This window comes from Vipera ursinii, assembly GCF_947247035.1.
Source record: "Vipera ursinii genome assembly, chromosome: W".
Classification (NCBI taxonomy): domain Eukaryota; kingdom Metazoa; phylum Chordata; class Lepidosauria; order Squamata; family Viperidae; genus Vipera; species Vipera ursinii.
In genome coordinates this window covers 35,568,562-35,594,106 of record NC_139522.1, presented here as the reverse complement: position 1 = coordinate 35,594,106, position 25,545 = coordinate 35,568,562, and the positions used below count along the sequence as shown (strand labels likewise).

Here is a 25,545-nt window from a genome sequence, read left to right as displayed (position 1 = left end):
GGACGATCTAGGAGAGCAGCCTGCGCGCGAGATATACACGGTGCGGCAAGAGGGGGTGGGGCGTAACGCTTACCCAGGCCTCCCTTTTTGCCAGGTAACAGAAAAAGGGCGGAGGCTACTGGGGGTGTACGGGTACGCTCTTTTTTCGCCGCTCTTCCCTCGTCACTCCCTCGGAGATCTTTCATCTCTCCCCGGAAGGCCCGGTGTCTCCCTGCCTCTCGGTTCCCTCTTCTGAGTTCCCTCGTAAGGGTGTAGGTCAATACATATGTTGTATATAGTATGTTTCAATGTGTGTTAATGTATGTGTACACTTTGAGAGCAACTAAAGTTCATTTTTAATGTGTGCCATTGTGCCCACAGTAAAAAATGACAAAGGTCTGTTCTATCTATTCTATCTTATTCTATCTATCATCTCTTGCAGACGGAACCTATCGGCTGTTCAGATTAGCAGTCTCCCCGCCCGCCATCCTTAGCCAAGCACCGCTTGCTTCTCTCCTCTCCCGCTGTAGGTATTGAATGTGGGTATACGGGCACGCGTGCGTGTGTCTGGAGCCAAAGATGGTAGAACCCGTGTTTAAAGCGGGTCGGCTGGCATCCATACCGAGTTGGTCACCTGAAATCGGAGGGACTTAAAGCTGCTGGGTCTGGATGCTGTAATAGGCACCAAGCAGGCCCTGACCCTGCAAGGCATCACCCAAATCCCTGTGTCTGTGGATGAGTGAGAAAATTCAAATAGGATTATTCTGTCCACTCCAGTGTTTTTGTTTCTGTCCTGTTCAGGGAGATAGCTGGGGTGAAAGAGAGGATTTGCATGATGCTGAAAGCGAACCGGCTGATCCTGTGTTAAAAATAAATGCTATTTCCCTTAATCTCTGTGAGATAAGGTTATGCCTTTAAACTCCAGGATGTTCCAACTTCTGTCAATTTTTGTTTCGCAATTCAGAATAAAGGATGCAAAATGTTAAATACAAGTTGGATCTTAAAGTTGTGTCTGTGTCTTGACACAACTGAGAGTATTTAAAATTTACATCCAAAGACATTTTTCTATAGCGTTTTCTTTATGAGGATGGCCTCATGTCATATCTACCAGACCTTTATTTACTTTAGCAATGCTGAGAAAAGATTTAAAAATGGACAGTGTGCTCTAGTTTTGATTTTATGATACAAAAGGGCAGCCAGTTTATACCATATAGGAAAAGCAATTTGCTGACAAGATCATGGTGAATACAAATATTATATCACTTAAGTATGTAATCGTTTTATAAAATAAAAATGCTCAAGCTGTAGCTATGGACTATAATTCCCAATCACAAGTCAGCGCTCATGACAAAAATGCTGCAACAATTTGTCCTTTTTGTCTTCTTTTACTTGGCCATAAGCAATACTTTTAATAGAATAACCATTTCCAAGAAATTAAGGAAATACAATACTAAACTGAATAAATTTCACATCATAATCTTCACGCCCCTTAATGTGGATTTTAACACTGATTTTTGTGTTTTCACAAGTATCTTTAAAATGGTTAAAAAATGAATAAGACTGTTGATTAAATGTTACTTCTCCACTCTCCTCCTGCCTTAACATTACATGTAGTCCTCGACTTACAACAGTTCATTTAGTGACCATTCAAAGTTACAACGGCCCTGGGAAAAGTTTCTTATGCCAGCACGTGATCAAAATTCAGATGCTTGGCAAGTGGTTCATATATATGATGGTTGCAGTGTCCTGGGGTCATATGATCGATCTCCCTTTGTGACCTTCTGACAAGCAAAGTCAATGGAGCCAGATTCACTTAACAACTATGTTACTAAACAAATGTGATGATTCACTTAGCTGTGGCAAGAAAAGTCGTAAAATGGGGCAAACCCACTTAACAAATGTTTCACTTAGCAACATAAATTTTGGGCTCAATTGTGGTTGTAAGTCGAGGACCACCTGTATTACTCTCTCAGTTCATGGTGAAATCAGTGCCATTTTTGGAAGAAGAAACTGAAACATTTGACTATGATTCATTGCAGACATCACCTTGGCTAGTGCCATATATTTTTATGTACCTTAGAAATTGTGCATGCGTGTATATGTGAGTGTGTATATGTGGGCTTTTTTTAGTCGCCCATTTATTTTCAAAGCTTCAGATACGTATAGTCCTTTCACAGTGGAAGATTTGCATATGTTCACCTGCAGGAAAAAACCTTCTACTGTATATATATACTTGGATGCAGGATAATATTTAATACAGAGAAGTAGAAGGTGCAAAACTCATGTCCACAGAGTTTTTGTTTATTTCAGTAAGAAATTTGGTCAGGCAGTAAAAGCAAGTACAGATAGTCATTGAAGATGACTCTTCTTTTATTTGTTTGTTTTAATTTTATTTTATTCAAATACAAATAATACAAATATAAGACATCTAAATAAAAAACAATATAAAAAATACAAATACTACAGTGCACCCCCCCCGAAGACCATTTTTATTACCTATATTTCTTCTCATATAACAACTAACAATATACAATATATTTCAATTGTGCCCTTATCCCCTCCAAAACAGCATATATTCTTGAGCAGGTTTATTCCCTTTGCCTTCCACCAAGACTGTTTTTATAAAATCATCCCATATTTCATTATTATTTACTTTAATCATCCCTTTTTAAAATTTAATTTCTGTTGTTAATTTATCATTTATTGCCATATTCCATATTTCATTATACCACTCATTTCTTTAAATAACCCAATTCTGTCTCCAATATTTAACCATCACTAATCCATTTTATCTTTTATATCTTTCTTTAACTTCTCATAATTTATCTTCTTTAATTCTTGAATATTTTGGGGTTGTCAATACCTAAATATTTGATACTATCTACTATTTTAAATTTATATTTTTCTTTCAATACATCCATTTCTTCTTTGGTTATATAACATCATTTCTGATTTTTCCCAGTTTATTTGCAATCCACTATATTTCCCAAATTGATTCAAATATGAATATACCCTCTCTATAGTAGCTATGGGATTTTGAAATGATAGTAATGTTTCATCTGCAAATAAATTTATTTTAGTTTCCTTATATACACCAATTCCTTCAATCAATGAATCTTTCCTGATTGCATTTGCCAAAATCTCCATCAATAATACAAATAGAATTGGGGATAAGGGGCAACCCTGTCTCGTTCCCCGCCTTAAGGTTATTGTCTCTGTAACACCATCATTTATGACTATTCTCGCCTCATTCTCTGAGTATAGTTGATTTATCACCTTTCTCAATTTTTTTCCAAAGCCTGACTTCTCTATTAATATTTTCAATGTAGGCCATTCCACACAATCAAAGGCCTTTAAAATGTCTAATGCTAATAAACCAGCCTTTAATTTTTTATTCTTTATGTAATAGCCTAAATTTAATACCCTTCTTACTACATCTGACATTTGTTGGCCTCTTATAAATCCACACTGATCATTTTTTAATATAATTCTCTATAAATGTATTCAATCTATTTGTCAATATTGCTGTAAAAATCTTAGCATCCTGATTAATAAGGGATATTGGTCTGTATGATCCTGGATTTGTAAGATCTTTATTAAGTTTTGCTATCAATACAATCAGAGATTACTTCCAGGAACTTGGAATAATTTCCCCTTCCATTATTTTATTAAACATTAACCTCATCTTCGGCTCCAATAATCCTTTAAAATGTTTATAATATTCTGTGCCTAGTCCATCTAACCCTGGTGCTTTACCTATTTTCAATTTATTAATAACTTCCAGTATCTCCTCATCTTCTATTTGTGATTCCATTATTTCTTTATCATATTCTTGAATTTTGCAGTTTAAAGTCTTTTCTATATATGCCTGACTTTCATTCACATTTACTTCCTTTCCCTTATATAACTTTTCAAAAAACTTCTGAAATGTCAACAATTTTTCTCTCGTCATGTTACATCTTTCTCCCTTTTCGTTCTTTATTACTCCAGTCAGGCTTTTTGCCTTTTTAACTTGTGTGGCTCTAGCCAACATTCTAGAATTTTTATTACTATTTTCATAAAATTCCCTATTTAAATAAATTAGATTTCTTTGAACCTGTTCTAACTCAATATTTTGCAACTCTTTCTAACATAATCCTATTCTCTCTACTTTCTATATATTTACTTTCTAGTTCTTTAATTTCCTCCTCCAACCTTTTTGTTTCTCTTTTTGTTTTTTATATTATAAGAATATTTTATCCCTAAACCTCTTACCACTGCTTTCATTGCATCCAATATTACACCTATATCACTACCTCCTAGTTCATTTATAATCCATATGTCTTTTAATTCTCTTTCCATTTTCTCTAAAATTTCTCTATTTTTAAAAATCCTCGAATCCATTCTCCATCTACTTGCCTGTTTATAATCACAATCTATTTTCATTTCCATAGTTACCATTGCATGATCTGATATTTTAGTTTTTTATCTCTGCTTTCATTATTTTAGATAATATTTCCGATGTTACAAATATATAATCTATTCTTGTAAATTTTTTATGTCTACTAGAAAAATATGTATCTCTTTTGATTGCCATGTAGTTCTCTCCAAACATCTTTTAATCTATTTCTATTAATAAATTTTTGTAAATGTGTATTATTATACTTTATTTCCGCTTTTGATGGATTAGATTTATCAATTCCTGTATCCATAACCATATTATAATCACCTGCCATTATCACATAACCTTTTTATTTCTTCTATTTCTTTATATACCCTATTATAAAACTCTCTTTGATTTGTATTAGGTGCATACAAATTTGCTAAAGTGACCTTTTGTCCATAAATCAAGCCTTGAATTATAAGAAATCTTCCCATATCATCCCTTTTTATGGCTTTTATCTTAAATTCACATCTTTTAGCTACCATGATTGCTACCCCTCTTGCTTTTGATGTACCAAATGCCTTTTCATATACATCAGCCCAATATAACCTAAATTCATTCACCCCTTCTTTCTTTTGATGTGTTTCTTGTAAAAATACACTATTTTCTCGTTGTTAATTGATTTTTCAATTCTTGCTCATTTATATTTCCCCCCCAAGCCATGTACATTCCATGTAGCTACCTTCAACGATTTCCCCATCTATTCCTTATATTACATATTCCCTTTGGTCTCCATATGTGCTCTAACATAAATCTTACAAAACTAAAACTACAAAGTAAGCATATTGTCCCAAAACATAAATAACCTCTTACCCACCCATATACATATATATTGTCCCCCTTCCCTTCTTCAGGAGATCTTCCTCCTCTCCACCGCTTCGGGCCTACGGGGGGGGGGGGAAGAGGAGCCATCCCTGCACAGACTTTGGTCGCCCACTCCACCTCCCTTGACCACCTTTACAATTAATTTCTACACTCAAACATATATTGTAAAATTACAAATACTTATATACTATCTGTATAACAAACTTGTAACTCCTGTTGCTTCATCCAGCTTCCCTTTCTCCTGTAGATCTTTTTTTTTATTGAAAAGTTTTAGAATACATTTTAAAAACATAAACTCCCTCGCTCCCCCTCCCCCCCACTTACCCTCCCTCGCTCCCCCCCCCCCGACTTCCCAGAGCTGAATACAGGGTATTAACTTTTACAAACTTAAGCTAAAATATGCTAACTAAAAAAAACATTAAATTCTATCACACTTTAACTCCCCTTAAACATAACTAAATAACTAACTAATAACAAATACCTAATAATACATCATATAAAAGTAATACTTATTCATATGCTAAATGAAACTTTTTAGTCCCATATTTATTCTGAATATACTCGATCCATCTTCTCCATTCCACAATATATCTCTGTTGTGATTATTCTTTCAAATATGGTGAAATCTTTGACATTTCCACCAGGTTTGAAACTTTCAAAGTCCACTCTTCTATAGTAGGCAGTTCCTCCTTCTTCCAATATTGCGCTACTAAAAGTCTTGCTGCCATAATTAAATTCAACATCAATTTAGTATCTATAACAGTACAATATGTAATAATACCCAACAGAAATAACTGTGGAGAAAACCTTATCTTTTTCTTAAATATCTTCTGCATGTTCCACCAAATTTTAATCCAAAAAGCTTTGACTTTTTTACAAGTCCACCATATATGATAATACGTTGCATCATCACAACCACACCTCCAACATTTAGGCTGACAGTTTGGATACATGCTTGCTAATTTTTTAGTATCTAAATGCCATCTATAAAACTTTATAAAAATTCTCTTAAATTTTGAGCCTGTGTAAATTTTACATTTCTAACCCATATCTTTTCCCAGATATCCATTGTTATGACCTCCTGAAAATTCTGGGCCCATTTTATCATACAATCTTTAACAAGTTCCGTTTCTGAGTCTATTTCTATCAATGTATTATATATCCTTTTTATATGTGCTTGACCTTGACCTCTAATTTGTTTTACCAAATTTTCATCAGTTATCGAAATACCAACTGTCTGATCTTCCTTCCATCTAGCTTGTAACTGCCCATACTGGAACCAAGTTTGTACTATTTTCCCTTCTTTTAAAATATTATATGGCTTCAATTGCCATACATTCCTTTCCATCCTAAGAATTTCTTTATATGTAGTCACATCATGTTTAAATCCCACATTTATATTTTCTATTGCATGTTTAGGTATTGCCCAAATTGGTATTTTATAATTTAACTTATATCGATATTTTTTCCAAACTCGCAACAGAGCATACCTTAATATATGTGTCTTAAAAACATTATCCACCTTCTTGTCATACAATAAATATGCATGCCAACCAAATAACAAATCACAACCCTCAATATTCAATAATCTCCCTTGTGTTGAATTAAACCAGTCACTAATTGATGGTAAAGCAGCAGCCTCATAATATAGTTTAAAATTGGGCATTTTAAGACCACCTCTTTCACGTACATCTTGCATTATCTTAAATTTTACTCTTGGTCTTTTCCCTGCCCAAACAAATTTATTAATACCTTTCTGCCATTCTTCCAAATTTGAATCTTTTTTGAGTATAGGTATCATTTGAAACAAAAATAAAAATTTTGGTAAAACATTCATTTTCACTGCTGCAATTCTTCCCAATAAAGACAGTTGTAATTTTTTCCAACTATCTAACGGAGACTTGGTTGGGCCCAGAGGGTGGTATTCCTCTGGTTGATCTTTGCCCACCAGGTTTCCGGGTGCTACACCGGCCTCGGGCTCAGGGTAGGGGCGGGGGAGTGGCGGTTGTCATGAGGGAGACCTTGTGTCCGCGGGAGGCCACCGTTTCCGAGATAGTCGGGTGTGAGTCTCTCTTCCTGAGATGTGGTCCTAGGGCACAGTTGGGCTTGCTGCTGGTGTACCTTTCGCCTAGTCACGCAGCAGCAGCCCTGCCTGAGCTTCTTGACATACTCTCGGGGTTGGTGATTGAGTTCCCCAAACTTATAGTTTTGGGTGACTTCAATCTACCATCCCTGGGAGGATCATCTGAGTTAGCTCGGGAGTTCATGGCTTCCATGACGGCCATGGACCTGATGCAAGTAATTTATGGACCGACTCATGTGGGAGGCCACACCCTTGACTTGGTTTTCTTATCTAGACGGTGGTTAGATGATCTTGGTGGGGGCTCCCCAACTGCCCCTGTCATGGACCGATCATCATCTCCTGCGGCTGGTCTTCCGTCTTGCCACTCCCCGCCGTGGGTGTGTGGAGCCAATTAGATGGTACTGCCCCAGGCGCTTAATGGACCCTGACAGGTTCCAGGCAGCGCTGGGGTCCCCACCTGCCTCCTCTGCTCACAGCTCGGCAGATGCCTTAGTGGAAGCCTGGGAAAGGACGGCCACGGAGGCACTTGACCGAGTTGTACCCTTGCAGCCCGTGACCTGGCGCAGATCCCAGTGGGCTCCATGGTTCTCCGCAGAGCTCCAAGAGATGAAGCGTCGGAGACGGGGCCTAGAGAGCGGTTGGAGATCCAGCCGATCTGAATCCGACCGATTGCGACTAAGAACCCATATTAGGTCTTATCTCGCGGCGATAAAGGTGGCGAGGTCTAATTACTTCGCTACCCTTATTGTGTCCGCAGATAATCGCCCGGCCACCCTGTTTAGGGTGACCCACTCCCTCCTTAATCAGGAGGTGAGTGAGGAACCCTTGCAGGGGCGTGCCGAGGAGTTTAGTCAACATCTGTTGGACAAAATCGCTCGGATTCGGACCGGTTTGGACTCCGACTGGGCAGAGTCCGACGATCAGGACACGGGTGGTCTTGTCAATGTTATCTGGGAGGAGTTTGATCCTGTAACTCTGGAGGAAGTGGACAGGATTATGGGGAGGCTGAGCTCCACCACATGTTTATTGGACCCGTGCCCTTCCTGGCTGGTCTACGCAGCTCGGGAGGGGACACGAGGCTGGTTCCAGGCGGTTATATCTGCCTCTTTGAGTGAGGGTAGTTTCCCCGCCGCCTTGAAGGAGGCGGTGGTGAGACCTCTCCTCAAGAAGCCTGCCTTGGACCCAGCTGTTTTAAATAACTTTCGTCCGGTCTCCAACCTTCGCTTTCTTGCGAAGGTTGTTGAGAGCGTGGTGGCGCTTCAGCTCCCTCCCGGTTCTGGATGAAGCGGATTATCTAGACCCGTACCAATCGGGCTTCAGGCCCGGGTACAGCACGGAGACGGCATTGGTCGCGCTGGTGAATGATCTCTGGAGGGCTCGGGACAGGGGATATTCCTCTGTCCTAGTCCTATTAGACCTCTCAGCGGCTTTCAATACCATCAACCATGGTATCTTGCTCCGGTGTCTCAGGGGATTGGGAGTGGGAGGCACGGTTTTTCAGTGGTTCTCCTATCTCCTGGGACGTTCGCAGTCGGTGTTGGCAGGGGGGCAGAGGTTGACCTCGAGGCCTCTCGCTTGTGGAGTCCCTCAGGGGTCGGTCCTCTCGCCTCTCCTGTTCAACATCTACATGAAACCGCTGGGTGAGATCATTCGTGGTTTTGGAGTTTTTCATTTCGACCCCAGACCACCCCAGTGATGCCCTTGACGTGATGTCCCGCTGCCTGGAGGCGGTTCAGGTCTGGATGGGGAGGAACAGGCTTCGACTCAACCCTGACAAGACTGAGTGGCTGTGCGTACCGGCATCTCGGGATATTCAGGATATCCCATCTCTTTCTATGGGGGGTGAGTTATTACCCCCCATAGATAGGGCTCGCAACTTGGGAGTCCTCCTAGATTCACAGGTTTCTTTAGAAGACCATATAGTAGCTGTGACTAGGGGGGCCTTCGCCCAGGTCCGCCTGGTGCGCCAGTTGCGGCCCTATCTAGACTGGGATGCCTTACGTACGGTCACTCACGCGCTCGTGACCTCTCGCTTGGACTACTGCAACGCTCTCTACATGGGGCTGCCCTTGAAGACCACTCGGAGGCTCCAACTGGTACAAAATGCAGCCGCGAGAGTTGTGTTGGGAGTTTTCCGATACTCCCATGTTACACCTCTGCTCCGCGAGCTGCATTGGCTTCCAGTTGTCTTCCGGGTGAGATTCAAGGTGTTGGTAATGACCTACAAAGCCCTACATGGCATGGGTCCGGAATACCTTAGGGAGCACCTGCGGCCGGCATCAACTTCCCTCCGCCCAGTACGCTCCCACAGAGAGGGCCTCCTCAGGGTGCCACCGGTCAAAGAATGCCGACTGGTGGCCCCCAGGGGGAGGGCGTTCTCTGTGGGCGCGCCGGATTTATGGAACCATCTTCCGGTTGAGCTCCGGATGGCGCCCGGCCTCCGCTCCTTCCGGCGCGATCTAAAGACTTACCTCTTCGAACAAGCTGGCCTGGCCTGATGGGATGGGGTTGGGTTTTATTAATGTGTTTTAACTTTTTTATTGTGTTTTAACTTATTGTAAGAGTTGTGGGCATTCTGTTTAATCCCTTTTAATTTTTGTATTTTGTATTTTGTCTTTTAACATGCATTGCCCTGTTCACCGCCCTGAGTCCTTCGGGAGAAGGGCGGTATATAAATAAAATTAATAAATAAATAATAAATAACTCTTTTTGTATTTTTAACCATAACAATTCATAATTATTTTTATATAATTTCACATTTGAAGCTGAAAGATATACCCCCAAATATTTAGTCTTTTTAACTATTTCAAATCCAGTTAGTTCCTGTAGATCTTCTTTATTGATGATTCTGTGCTCCCTTAATTTCTCCATCGCCTCCTCCTTTGTTTCAACTCTGTAAAACCTTCCACCGTAAGAAAATCTAAAAAAAAACCCGGATATCCCCAGCTGTAGTTAATGTTATTTTTCTTCAATATTTGACAAACTTGATGCATCTCTTTCCTCCATTGTAAAGTCTCATTGCATAAATCTGGAAAAACGTATCTGGTGCCCCCCAAACATTATAGATGACATGTTTTGCAATTTGCGCATCAATTGCTCTTTTTTTGTGTATGACCAGAGTCGCACCACAATATCTCTCGGCAATTTTCTTTCCAACCTTTTTGGGCCAAGTCTATGTATTGCATCAATATCTTTTCTTGTAAAGGGGACATCTGGGAGGATCGAGGTAGCCCAATCTAGTACTGCATGAATCAATTTTGCTTCATTTTCTTCACTTTTCTCTGGATATCCACATATACGTAAATTTGATCGGCGCTGACGATCACATATCTCAATCAAATCCTTTTTCACCTGATGCATCATAGTTGTCTGACTTTTAACACCCATCTTCTCCCATCTGAGTCTTCACTTCTGTAATATTTCATGTCGTATCCTGACTTTGTTTCGCCAGATCTGTTATTTTTTCATCCATATTATCCATTTTATCTTTTATTTGCTTCAAATCCTCCTTTATATTTGTCTTCATTTGTTTTATATTTGTATCTTCATTTCTCTTAACTCTTGTAAGAGAATATAAAGTTTATCTGGTTGAGTCAGTGACTTCTCAGGCGATTTTTTTCTTCACATCCATTTCTAAGGCTTTTCCCACTCGAATCAGATGTAAATCTGAATGTATAAGGCCTGCTTTGGGTCTTTGCCAAACACTTTCTGCACTTTGGCTGTGTTTTGACATCCAATTACCAAAAAGAGCTCTTAACGTTCTAAGGCTTACTCATTTCTTTTGAAGGGACCTTATTGTACTTATGATTTTATTATGTTTAAGTTTGACATTAATAGTGATAGTTTGTAAGTATTTTATATAAATTTGCTTACATGCAAGCAACATTGTAAGTGCCTCATATCAGGAAATTACTTACATAAAAGCAAGTGTTTAATGTATATTGAAAAAGCAATGTCTCATGCCAAATATACAGGAGATTGCTTACATGAAAAGGCAAGGTAAGGTCCAGTGATCCAAGAAATAAGAAAGGTGGGGAAATGAGTTACGGATGGAACCTGGATTGATGTATAGGAGTCATCATCTTGGAATTTGTTTTTCTGTGCTTTCTTGCTCCTGGTACACAGACCTGGATCTCTTTGTTCTGAAAAAGTACAGGTGAAACTCGAAAAATTAGAATATCGTGCAAAAGTTTGTTTATTTCAGTAATGCAACTTAAAAGGGGAAACTAATATATGAGATAGACTCAGCCTGTGGCACTGCTGAGGTGTTATGGAAAACCAGGATGCTTCAATAGCGGCCTTCAGCTCTTCTGCATTGTTCGGTCTCATGTCTCTCATCTTTCTCTTGGCAATGCCCCATAGATTCTTTACGGGGTTCAGGTCAGGTGAGTTTGCTGGCCAATCAAGCACAGTAATCCCACGGTCATTGAACCAGGTTTTGGGGCTTTTGGAAGTGTGGGTAGGTGCCAGGTCCTGCTGGAAAATGAAGTCAGCATCCCCATAAAGCTCATCTGCGGAAGGAAGCATGAAGTGCTCCAAAATCTCCTGGTAGACGGCTGCGTTGACCCTGGACTTAATGAAGCACAGTGGACCAACACCAGCAGATGACATGGCTCCCCAAATCAACACAGACTGGAAACTTCACACTGGACTTCAAGCATCTTGCAGTGTGTGCCTCTCCATTCTTCCTCCAGACTCTGGGTCCTTGGTTTCCAAATGAGATGCAAAAGTTGCTCTCATCAGAAAAGAGGACTTTGGATCACTGAGCAACAGACCAGGTCTGTTTTTCTTTAGCCCAGGTAAGACGCTTCTGACGTTGTTCGTTGTTCAGGAGCGGCTTGACAAGAGGAATACAACATTTGAAGCCCATGTCCAGGATCCGTCTGTGTGTGGTGGCTCTTGATGCACTGACTCCAGCCTCACTCCACTCCTTGTGAAAGTCCCCAACACATTTGAATGGCCTTTTCCTGACAATCCTCTCCAGGCTGCGGTCATTCCTGCTGCTTGTGCACCTTTTTCTTCCACACTTTTCCCTTCCACATAACTTTCTATTAATGTCCTTTGATACAGCACTTGGGGAACATCCAACTTCTTTTGCAATTACCTTTTGAGGCTTTCCCTCCTTATGGAGGGTGTCAATGATGGTTTTCTGCACAACTGTCAGGTCAGCAGTCTTCCCCATGATTGTGATTCCTACTGAACCAGACTGAGAGACCATTTAAAGGCTCAGGAACCCTTTGCAGGTGTTATGGCTTAATTAGCTGATTAGAGTGGGACACTTTGAGCCTAGAATATTGCACCTTTTCACAATATTCTAATTTTCTGAGATTGTGGATTTGGGGTTTTCATGAGCTGTATGCCATAATCATCACAATTATGACAAATCATGGCTTGAACTATCTTGCTTTGCATGTAATGAGTCTATCTCATATATTAGTTTCCCCTTTTAAGTTGCATTACTGAAATAAATGAACTTTTGCACGATATTCTAATTTTTCGAGTTTCACCTGTATAAAAGGTAGAAGAAACCTCTTCTGGGTGTGCCTTCATCCCTCTAAGCAGCCACTAAGAGGGAGAAGTTTACCCAACTCTAGGCCAAAATAAAGTAGTTTTCTTTGCTGGAACCTCGGCTCAGGAGTTTCTTTTGGCTCTTTGAAATTTCTGAGTAGCGCAGAGAAGTTTGTGACATCAAGTGGAAAACCTTACAACCTCTTGGATACGGTAGTATATAGATATTGTTTATATGTCTATTGATGGCTAATTTGTCAGAGTGCCAGGTTTCTAGTGTTTTTGGACTTGGCTTGGTCTAGAATGATCAGTTTCCCAGTTGATATTATGGTTAACTCTGTCCATATGTTGTGAAATTGAAGAGTTTTCATCATGTCTTCTGACTGCTAGTTGGTGTTCATGGATGCGTTCTGCCAGTCTTCTGCCTGTTTGTCCTACGTAGTGGTTGTTGCAGTCATTACACTGTATGGTGTAGATGACTCCTGTTCTTTTTTCATATAGATGTATCTACATGGAGGGAAGTAAGCAGTGGGGTACCCCAAGGTTCTGTCTTAGGCCCAGTACTCTTCAATATCTTCATAAATGACTTAGATGAGGGAATAGAAGGGGAACTCATCAAATTTGCAGACAACACTAAGCTGGCAGGAATAGCCAACACCCCGGAAGACAAGCTCAAGATCCAAAAAGATCTTGACAAAGTTGAACACTGGGCCCTATTTAACAAAATAAAATTCAGCGTAGATAAAAGTAAGGTTTTACACTTAGGCAAGAAAAACCAACTGTATAGGTACAGGCTAGGTAAAACTTGGCTTAATGCCAGTAACTGTGAGAGAGCTCTTGGAGTCCTAATGGATAATCACTTAAATATGAGCCAACAGTGTGCAGCAGCAACCAAAAAAGCAGCAACCAAAAAATCCTAGACTGCATTAATAGAGGGATAGAATCAAGATCACGTGAAATTCTAGTACCACTTTACAAAGCCTTAATAAGACCACACCTGGAATACTGCATCCAGTTCTGGTCACTACAATATAAAAAATATGTTGAGACTTGGAAAGAGTTCAGAGAAGAGCAACAAGAATGATTTGTGGGCTGGAAGCTAAAACATATGAAGAATGGTTACAGGAATTGGGTATTTCTAGTCTAATGAAAAAGAAGGACTGGGGAGACATGATAGTAGTGTTCCAGTATTTGAGGGGCTGCCACAAAGAGGAGGGGGCCAACTTATTTTCCAAAGCACCAGAAGGCAAGACAAGAAACTAATCAAGGAGAGAAGCAACCTGGAATTAAGGAGAAAGTTCCTAACAGTGAGAACAATTAACCGGTGAAACAGCTTGCCTTCAGAAATTGTGGGTGCTTCATCAGTGGAGCTTTTTAAGAATAGACTATGGACCAACTGAAAGAGATTGTCTGAAATGGTATAGGGCAGGGGTCGCCATCCCTCTACTGCGGCTCCCAGTTCTCCGCCATTTGCAGTCCCGCTCTCCTCCTCCTCCTCTGCACTCAGTCGGCTGCTAGCAGCTTGGGTGGCTCTGCTCCATCCGAGTTGAAGACAGCGGAGGTGTAGCAGAAAGCAGCTTTCTTCAACTCATATGGAGCAGAGCCACCCAAGCCGTTAGCAGTCAATTGCAGTTTTTTTGCTCTGAATAAGGTGAGCAATCCCACTGCTGTGCCTCCACTTTCTTCAACCATGATCACCCCTGCCCAGCCATCCAGCCACCATCGTCGATCTTCTCATGATTCCTCCCTCCCCAGCCAGCCAGCCAGCCACCATCGCCGACCTATTCCTCACCTGGCCAGCCAGCCTCACGTTCTTCTCCTCCTCTTCCTTGTCCTCCGCACCCAATCGGCTGCTAGCGCAGGCATGTCAAACTCACGACATCACATGACTGCAAATGGCAGAGGGGGACTGGGAGCCGCAGTAGAGGGTTGAAAGAGTCACATGTGGCTCCAGAGCTGCGGGTTGCCAACCCCTGGTATGGGGTTTCCTGCTGAAGCAGCGTGTTGGACTAGAAGACCTCCAAGGACCCTTCCAACTCTTCTATGTTCTGAGGCTGGTTGGTCTTTTGGTTGATTTAGGATGATTTGAAGGGCTTTAGTTGGCTTGTGTGCTACGCTGATTCCATGTGGTTGTAGTAGTCTGTTGGTAGTTTCTGAGATGTTCTTGATGTATGGCGGTGTTATTCTTTGTAGGGCTTGTGTTGGTTGTGCTGGTAGTGTATTGGGTTGAGTGGTCAGGCACTGTTCGATAAAGTTGTGTGGGTATCCATTTTGGAATATGTTCTATAGAAGCCCTGTTTCCTTTTTCTGTTGTTCAGGGTTGCTGCAGTGTGTTTGTGCTTGTCTATCTAAATTTCTTACTCAGCTTCTTTTGTGGTAGGTTGGGTTCCTGCTTTGGTTGTGGAGCACTTGGTTGGTGTGGTGGTTTTTCTGTACACTTGTGTTTCTAGTTTGCCATTGTGGTCTCTGCTTATCAGGATGTTCAGGAAAGGTAGTAAGTTGTCTTCTTCTCTGGTAAACTGGATTCTTTTGAAAATGTTGTTGATGGTTCTGTGGGTGTTCTGTAATTGGTCCTTTTTTATTATGGTGAAGGTGTCATCTACATACCTGATGCATATTTTGAGTAGTCTTTGTGGAAGTCCTATAGCTTCTAGATATTGCATAACGGTGATCCCATAGTTGTGCTTTAATTTGTTGGTAAGTTTGTCCATCAAATTGGAAGTACAGGTAATTCCCGAGTTATGACAGTTCATTTAGCGAATGTTCGAAGTTGTGACATAACCCCCCCTCAAGTACCTACAACACAATCCCAAGGTTACGAATGTTGCAGCACCACAGCAGTCATTCACCCTTAGGAACTACTGCAGAGGCACTGCAACATTCGCCATGCCTATTTCTCTCCCCCCCTCCCCTCGGCGAGTCTCTATAGGCACTAGGCCTGTGGAAACTCATCTTGTGAAGATGTAGAGAGCCTTCAGTTTCTTGGCCTGTTTCAGTGCTTCAGGCCTTTGGTGCATTCGCAGAGAGTGGAGGACTGAAGTACAGCAATATCTTGTTTGATCTCATGGTACTTTAGTCCTCTGTTCTCTGCATACTGAGGCCTGGATGAGATCTGCAACAGAAGGCTTTGCAAATGGTGAAAAGGTGTGAAACATCGAAGCCTTACTTCCGTTTGCAAAGTATTTTGCCATCTTTGCAAAAAGCCGTTGCTACCAAGAATGGCCCCTTCATGGATTACTGCCTTGTCGTGGCGAAGGGGCTTGCGTAATTCAATGAAGCTATGAGCTATGCCGTGCAGGGCCACCCAAGACGGAAAGGTCATAGCGGAGAGTTCTGACAAAACGTGATCCACTGGAGAAGGAAATGGCAAACCACTCCAGTATCTTTGCCATGAAAACCCTATGGACAGTACCAAAAGGCAAAACGATATGACGCTGGAAGATGAGCCCCTCAGGTCGGAAGGCGTCCAATATGCTACTGGGGAAGAGCAGAGGGCTAGTACTAGTAGCGCCAGAAAGAATGAAGCGACTGGGCCAAAGCCGAAAGGACGCTCAGCTGTGGATATGTCTGGTGGTGAAAGGAAAGTCCGATGCTGTAAAGATTTTTTCTCCATAGGAACCTGGAATGTAAGATCCATGAATCAAGGAAAGCTGGACGTGGTCAAACAAGAGATGACAAGACTAAACATTGACATCTTAGGTATCAGCGAACTAAAATGGACAGGAATGGGTGAATTTAATTCAGATGACCATCAGGTATACTACTGCGGGCAAGAATCCCTCAGAAGAAATGGAGTAGCCTTCATAGTCAATAAAAAAATAGGAAAAGCAATACTGGGATACAATCCTCAAAATGACAGAATGATCTCAGTTCGAATCCAAGGCAAACCATTCAATATCACAGTAGTCCAAGTCTATGCCCCAACCACCGGTGCTGAAGAGGATGAAATTGACCGGTTCTATGAAGCCCTACAGCACCTTATAGAACTAACAGCAAAAAATGATGTCCTTATCATCATGGGGGATTGGAATGCTAAAGTAGGAAGCCAAAAGATAACTGGAATAACAGGCAAGTTTGGCCTTGGAGTACAAAATGAAGCAGGGCACAGGCTGATAGAATTTTGTCAAGAGAATACGATGGTCATAGCAAACACTCTTTTCCAACAACCCAAGAGATGTCTTTACACATGGACATCACCAGACGGTCAACACAGAAATCAGATTGACTATATGCTCTGCAGCCAAAGATGGAGAAGCTCTATACAGTCAGTAAAAACAAGACCAGGAGCTGACTGTGGCTCAGACCATGAGCTTCTTGTTGCAAAGTTTAGGCTTAAATTAAAGAAAGTAGGGAAAAGCGCTAGGCCAGTCAGGTATGAATTAAATCATATCCCTGTTGAATATACAGTAGAGGTGACAAATAGATTTAAGGAATTAGATCTGATAGACAGAGTGCCTGAAGAACTATGGACAGAGGTTCGCAACATTGTACAAGAGGTAGCAACCAAAACCATCCCAAAGAAAAAGAAATGCAAGAAAGCAAAATGGCTGTCTGAGGAAGCTTTGCAAATAGCTGAGGAAAGGAGGGAAGCGAAAGGCAAGGGAGAAAAAGAAAGATATGCCCAATTAAATGCAGAATTCCAAAGAATAGCTAGAAGAGATAAGAATGCCTTCTTAAATGAACAATGCAAAGAAATAGAAGAAAACAATAGAATAGGGAGGACCAGAATCTTTTCAAGAAAATTGGAGAGATGAAAGGAACGTTTGATGCAAAAATGGGCATGATAAAGGACCAAAATGGCAGGGACCTAACAGAGGCAGAAGAGATTAAGAAGAGGTGGCAAAATTACACAGAAGAACTATACAAGAATGAGCTTAACGTCCCTGATAATCACAATGAGGTGGTCACTGACCTCGAGCCAGACATCCTAGAATGTGAAGTGAAGTGGGCCTTAGAAAAGCTGAGCAACAACAAAGCTAGTGGAGGTGACAGTATCCCAGCTGAGCTATTCAAAATCTTAAAAGACGATGCAGTAAAAGTGCTACACTCAATTTGCCAGCAAATTTGGAAAACTCAACAGTGGCCACAGGATTGGAAAAGATCAGTTTACATTCCAATTCCAAAGAAAGGCAGTGCCAAAGAATGTTCAAACTATCGCACCATTGCACTCATTTCTCATGCTAGTAAAGTTATGCTTAAAATTCTACAAGCTAGACTCCAGCAGTATGTGGATCGAGAACTACCAGAAGTACAGGCAGGATTTTGAAGAGGCAGAGGAACTAGAGATCAAATTGCTAACATACGCTGGATCATGGAGAAAGCTAGAGAGTTCCAGAAAAACATCTACTTCTGCTTCATTGACTATGCTAAAGCCTTTGATTGTGTGGATCATAACAAACTCTGGTAAGTTCTTAAAGAGATGGGCGTACCAGACCATCTTATTTGTCTCTTGAGAAATTTATATGCGGGCCAAGAAGCAACAGTGAGAACTGGACACGGAACCACTGATTGGTTCAAAATTGGGAAAGGAGTCTGGCAAGGCTGTATACTGTCGCCTTGCCTATTTAACTTATATGCAGAGCACATCATGAGAAAGGCAGGGCTAGATGAATCAATTAAGATTGCCGGAAGAAACATCAACAACCTAAGATATGCAGATGATACCACTCTAATGGCAGAAAGTGAAGAAGAACTAAAGAGCCTCTTGCTGCGGGTGAAGAAGGAGAGTTCAAAACTTGGGTTGAAACTAAACATTAAGAAAACCAAGATCATGGCATCTGGCCCTCTCAATTCCTGGCAAATAGATGGGGAAGAAATGGAGGTAGTGACAGATTTTATTTTCCTGGGCTCCAAGATCACTGCAGATGGGGACTGTAGCCAAGAAATTAAAAGACGCTTGCTCTTTGGGAGGAAAGCCATGGCAAATCTAGACAGCACACTAAAAAGCAGAGACATCACCCTGTCAACAAAAGTGCGTATAGTCAAGGCTATGGTCTTCCCAGTTGCAATGTATGGCAGTGAAAGCTGGACCATAAGAAAGGCTGAGCGCCAAAGAATTGAAGCCTTTTAACTATGGTGCTGGAGAAGACTCCTGCGAGTTCCTTGGACTGCAAGGCGATCAAACCGGTCAGTCCTAGAGGAGATCAACCCTGACTGCTCTTTAGAAGGCCAGATCCTGAAGCTAAAACTCAAATACTTTGGCCACCTAATGAGAAGGAAGGACTCACTGGAGAAGAGCCTAATGCTGGGAAAGATTGAGGGCAATAGAAGAAGGGGACGACAGAGAATGGGGTGGCTGGATGGAGTCACTGAAGCAGTAGGCGTGAGCCTAGATGGACTCCAGAAGATGGTAGAGGACAGGAAGGCCTGGAGGAACATTGTCCATAGGGTCGCGATGTGTCGGACACGACTTCACAACTAACAACAACAACACCAAGAATGGAGGCCGGATGGGGACTGCGCATCCCTGTGGGCCTCCCTTTACGGCAGCAAAAGGCCTTTCCTCAAGGCCTTTACTGCTGAGAACGGAGGCTGGGATGGACGTGAGCATCCTTCTGGGCCTCCATTCTTGGCAGCAAAGGCTTTTTGAAAAGACAACCGGAGCCTATAGGGATGCAATTTTTTGTCCCTGCAGACCTCTGCAATCCTTTGCTCAAGGCGAATCCATGGCAGAGAGGCTTGAGAGAGACAGCTCCCTTGATCATCAAGATCTATGTAAGTTAAGCGACCCGGTCAACCAAGATGGGGGTGAGGGAGAAGCATGAGATATCTCAGTACGTCGGGGGAGGCCTTGGGTGGTTGGAAGCACTAGGCTCCCCCCACGGCCTTCCCCATCCTGTGATACCTCATGTGCACTTAACGACCCATGCATTCGATTAGCAAATGCATGGGCGAAAGCGGGGAGTGATCGTTGTCAAGTTACGCGATTCAGTCTTATGAATCCTCGGGTTATGAATGTAATTGGCAGGTTCCATTACATTTGTAACTCGAGGACTACCTGCATGTGGTTAGGAAGAGGTTTATGAGATCCATAATCCTGGGTGTTTCAGTCTTCCTATATTTCTTTAAGTCAGATGTGCTGTAGAGCAATGTGGTCATAGATTGTTTGGCTACTTCCAGATCTATGGACGTGAACAGAGCTGTGACACCAGATGAGACTATGATTTTGTCCTCATCTATAGTCATGTCTCTGGTTGAAGGCACTGTAGTGTTGAGTTGATGGAGTGTTTGCTTCTTCTTGTGAGGTGCTCGAGCTTTTTCATTAATTCTTTTGCCATGTTGTAGGTAGGGGTCCCCGATAATGATACAATTGGATGGAGAGGTGTGTCAGTCTTGTGTATTTTGGGGCATCCGTAGAAGTGTGGGAGGATGGGTCCACTGCTTCTCATCTGACACTGTTCCTGTTTGGTAATTTGGCCTTTCTTGATGAGGTCACTAAGAGTTCTTTTGATCAGGTTATCTAGTTTTTGTATTGTGTTAGTGTTCACTGTGATGTAAGTTCCTTTGTCTTGTAGTAGTACTTTTGCTTTTTGTAAATATTGCGATCTGTCCACAATAACCATGGTTCAGCCTTTGTCTGCTGGTAGGATGGTGCTGGTCTGGTCCTTTAAGTTTTTGAGGGCTGCTTTGTCTTCTGTTGTGAGTTGGTTGTGCCAGAAGCCTTGCCCAGGCACCCTTTGTCTGCCTCCCACCCTCGCAAAGCCAGACGCCTGGCTCAGGCACCGTTCCCCTAGTCTCCCCCCCCCTTCGCATTGACAGAGGCCTCACTCAGGTACTGTTTGCCTGCTTCCCCCCCCCCTCGGAAAGCCAGAATCCTCACTCAGGGACCGGTTACGTGGCCTCCCCCCCTTGCAATGCTAGAATCCTCGCTCAGGCACCATTTGCCTACTTCCTCCCCTCGCTATGCCAGAAGCTTCGCTCAGGCATTGTTTGCCTGCCTTCTCTCCCCCTCCCAAACGCAATACTAGTATCCTCACTCATGCACCATTTACCTGCCTGTCCCCCTTGCAATACCAGAAGCCTCGCTAAGGCACCGTTTGCCTGCGGAATGATGGTTTGTCTGATGTTTTCTTGCACCTCTGTGGGAAGTCCAATAGTTTTGAATGCTCCTTCTAAGGCTGCAAAGAATTCCAGGTGATTGGCATCACCTGTGTTATACAGGTGAAACTTGAAAAATTAGAATATCGTGAAAAAGTTCATTTATTTCAGTAATGCAACTTAAAAGGGGAAACTAATATATGAGATAGACTCATTACATGCAAAGCAAGATAGTTCAAGCTGTGATTTGTCATAATTGTGATGATTATGGCGTACAGCTCATGAAAACCCCAAATCCACAATCTCAGAAAATTAGAATATTGTGAAAAGGTGCAATATTCTAGGCTCAAAGTGTCCCACTCTAATCAGCTAATTAAGCCATAACACCTGCAAAGGGTTCCTGAGCCTTTAAATGGTCTCTCAGTCTGGTTCAGTAGGAATCACAATCATGGGGAAGACTGCTGACCTGACAGTTGTGCAGAAAACCATCATTGACACCCTCCATAAAGAGGGAAAGCCTCAAAAGGTAATTGCAAAAGAAGTTGGATGTTCCCCAAGTGCTGTATCAAAGCACATTAATATAAAATTATGTGGAAGGGAAAAGTGTGGAAGAAAAAGGTGCACAAGCAGCAGGGATGACCACAGCCTGGAGAGGATTGTCAGGAAAAGGCCATTCAAAAGTGTTGGGGACTTTCACAAGGAGTGGAGTGAGCCTGGAGCCAGTGCATCAAGAGCCACCACACACAGTCCATAAATTTGGCAGGCTTAGTTCCAGCCTCTTGCCTTCTTGTAAAGGGGTTGTCCCTGCCTTATCTGCAGGGCCGGTAGTAGGCTGGTACAGAACAGTTTGCCTTCAGCTTCCCACCCCTTATTATTATTATGGAGCAGCTACGTGCTGAGAATACCCAGCTCACCCAGCAACTCGCTTTGTTGGCAGCTCAGGCGGCTCAATTACAAGCACAGGTCCATGCTGCACCACCACCATCACCACCACCCAGGGGAAAATGCCAAGTTGCGATGCTGGATAAATTTAATGGCAATCCAGAGATGTTTCCTGCTTTCCTGGGACAATGCCAGCTATTTATCAGCGTGAGAGCAGCTGATTTCCCCACTGACCGGGATAAGGTGGGGTTTGTGTTAAGCCTTGTCTCTGGTGATGCAGCTCATTGGGACACACCTCTGCTGGCCCAACCTAGTCCATTGTTGGACAACTTTGTGGGGTTTTGTAATCATATGCGTCTGATGTATGAGGACCCCATAAAGACGCAGACTGCTACCCGACGCCTGAAAGCTCTGAGGCAAGGTCAATGCCCCCTACAGGGCTATATCAGCGTTTTTCGGCTGCTTAGCCAGGATTCAGCCTGGAATGAGGCTGCGCTTGTGGATGCTTTCCAGGATGGATTGTCGGAGGAGATGTTGGATGAGCTGGCCCGTGTGGATATTCCCTCAGACCTGAATGGGCTGATCCATCTCTGCCTGCGGATTGATGCTCGGTTGCAGCAGCGAAGGAGTTGCCGTGCCACCCCACAGACCAGCCTGCTACCGGCCCTGCAGAAAAGGCAGGGACAACCCCTTTTACAAGAAGGCAAGAGGCTGCAATTACGCCTGCCAAATTTATTGCTACAAAAACAAATAGAACAAGACACAAACCAAGAAACAGAAGCTTTACAAGCGGTTGCCTTCAGCAAACCAGCCCTCCCACGCATTCCCCCTTAAATACAGTTCAGGGCGTGGCTTCTCTCTGCCTCCTTCCGAGGAGCCCCCATTGCCTTCCTCTGTTTACTCCTGATTGACTGCCTCCTGCGTCGGGCGTCCTTGAACAGGGCCAGCTGTGGGTCATCTTCATCCACGCTGTCAGGCTCACAGACCTGGGTCTGCGTCGTGACCAAATGAGAGGGGCCTGGCTGAGGACTCTCATCAAGCTCTACAACACCCCCCTCCTCCTCCTCCTCTGAGTCATCCGACCCAACTGCCGAACCCACAGGCTGACCCTGAATCACAACACTATCCCGCACCGCAGGGCCCTTCCCCCGGGTCTGCCGATCCAGATGCGGTCGGGATGGAAATTGTTCATGAAAAGCGGTCACCAACGCAGGGGCATGAACGGCGGTCGCGTCTACCCAGGTGAAGTCCTCTGGTCCGTAAACTTTCCATTCAATCAGGTACTGGAAACGACCTTTCAGCCAACGGGAATCCCTGATGCTGGCGACCTCGTGCTTGGGGGTGCTGTCTCCATCACGAGGACCTGATGAGGGAGGTTCCGCTCGGCGGAGTGGACAGGCCCGTTGCTCGGGGACCAACAGACCGATGAAACACTGGGTGCACGCACAGGGAACGTGGCAGAGTTAAGCGATAGGCGACCGGATTGATGACAGCCTTGACTGGGAACGGTCCTAAATATCGGTGATCTAACTTTTTCACCGGCCGTGTTGACGGTAGGTTCCTGGTGGACAACCAGACCCGATCTCCCACCGATAGTGGAGGCGTATCCCGTCTTGACCGATCAGCAAACCTTTTGTAATCGGCCTTGGCCTTCTCTAACTGACGTCGCACCAATCGATGGATCGCCTGTAACTCTGCCATGAAGTCGTTCGCTGCCGGCTCCGTTGAGTCCACGGGAGAAAGGGGGAAAAACCGGGGGTGATATCCCACATTGGCCAAGAACGGTGTCATCTGTGTGGAGGTGTGCTGCGAATTGTTAAATGCAAACTCAGCTATGGCCAGATAGTCCACCCAATTGTTTTGCTGCAGATTGACGTAGCAGCGCAGATATTGTTCCAGGATACCGATGACCTTCTCAGTTCCCCCGTCAGTTTGAGGATGATGCACGGAAGAGAGGCAAATCTTGATATCCAACGCATGCATCAACTCCTGCCAGAAGCGGGCTGTAAACTGGGGCCCCCTATCAGAGATGACTCTATCAGGGAGGCCGTGCAGCCGAAACACCTGCTGAATGAACATACGACTAGTGGCGCGGGCTGACGGTAAGCCGCGACAGGGGATGAAGTGCGCCATCTTGGTCAGCATGTCCACCACCACAAACACTGTCGTGAAGCCGGAGGATGGGGGTAAATCCGTCAGAAAGTCCATGGACACAGCCCCCCAGGGTCTCTTGGGTGTTGGCAAAGGCTGCAGTAATCCAGGCGGGGCCCCTGTCGCTGACTTGGCCTGCCTGCATGGGATGCAGGAGGTGACATAAGACTGGACGTCGTGTCGGACTCGGGGCCACCAGAAGGTACGGGAGACCAGGTTCAGAGTCTTGAACAAGCCAAAATGCCCCACTGCCGGGTTATCATGACACTGGCTGAGGACGAGACCCCTGAGTGGCCCTCCCGGAACATAGAGCCGGTCACGATAATACAAGAGTCCATCCGTGACCGTCAAAGGCGAATCTGGCCCCACCTCCTCCTTCTGCTGAGCCACCCACGCTTCCTGCTGCTGCACCTCCCGGATCCGAGCCCGTATATCAACCGGCTCCCGCACCGCAGCAAAAGACTCGACGGGGATCACTGTCCTGGGCAGAAGCTTGTCTTCCACTCGGGTATATTCGGGCTTCCTGGACAGAGCATCCGCTCTCTGATTGTGCCCGCTTGGTATGTACCGAACCCGGAAGTCAAACCTCGCAAAGAAAAGAGACCACCGGATCTGGCGCTGGTTCAAATTCCGAGCGGTCTGCAGGCTTTCCAGATTCTTATGGTCCGTCCGGACCTCGATTTGATGCCGCGCCCCCTCCAGATGATGTCTCCAAGCCTCGAACGCCGCCTTGATGGCCAGCAGCTCCTTCTCCCAGATGGTATAGTTGCGCTCCGAGGGGTTCAATTTCCGAGAGTGATACGCGCAAGGGAAAAGGGTACCGCTGGGCGTCGTTGCCTGGAGTAACACTGCCCCAATGGCAATGTCGGAGGCGTCCGCCTCCACGACAAACGGCCGTTGCGGGTCAGGATGCTTCAAAATGGGCTCCTTCATGAAGGCTTCCTTCAAAGCCTGGAACGCCTGTTGTTCGGGTGCGTTCCACTGGAACCGAGTCTTCTTCTGCAGGAGCCGGGTGAAGGGGGCTGTCAAGGCAGCAAAGCCAGGGATGAATGTTCGATAGTAGTTGGCAAATCCAAGAAGTCGCTGAACATCCTTCACGCGACGCGGGGGTTGCCAACTCTGCAAAGACTCCACCTTACTCGGCTCCATGGCGATGCCCTCAGGAGAAATGCGGTGACCCAGGAAATCGATGGTCACCTGGTAGAACTGGCACTTCTCCAACTTGGCAAACAGCCGATGTTCTCGGAGGCGCTGCAGGACCTGACGGAGATGCTGATGATGCACTTCACGCGACGGGGAGTAGATCAGGATGTCGTCCAGGTAGATCACGACAAACTGGTCCAACAAATCCCGGAAGATGTCGTTCATAAAATGCTGAAACACAGCGGGGGCGTTGGTCAGGCCAAACGGCATCACCGTGTACTCGAAATGTCCATAGCGAGTACCAAACGCCGTCTTCCACTCATCACCCGGCCGAACTCTGACGAGGTTGTAAGCTCCACGCAGATCCAGTTTCGTGAAGATCTTAGCCTCCCAGAGTCGGTCCAAGAGCTCGGGGATGAGGGGCAGCGGGTAACGGTTGCGCACCGTGATGGCGTTGAGTTTCCGGTAGTCGCAGCAAAGCCGTAATTCGCCCGACTTCTTTTTGACGAAGAGC

The 25,545-nt window shown here is 44.1% G+C and overlaps 1 protein-coding gene across 1 annotated transcript in view; it reads left to right on the top strand.

Moving 5' to 3' along the window:
• The first annotated feature begins 423 nt into the window (after window positions 1-423).
• Window positions 424-25,545, top strand: part of LOC310648259 (cullin-2-like) — a 261,274-nt gene continuing 236,152 nt past the window's right edge. Inside the window, exon 1 of the mRNA XM_083376009.1 lies at window positions 424-505. The gene's annotated coding sequence lies outside the window, so the exon portion shown is untranslated. The remainder of the gene's footprint in view (window positions 506-25,545) is intronic.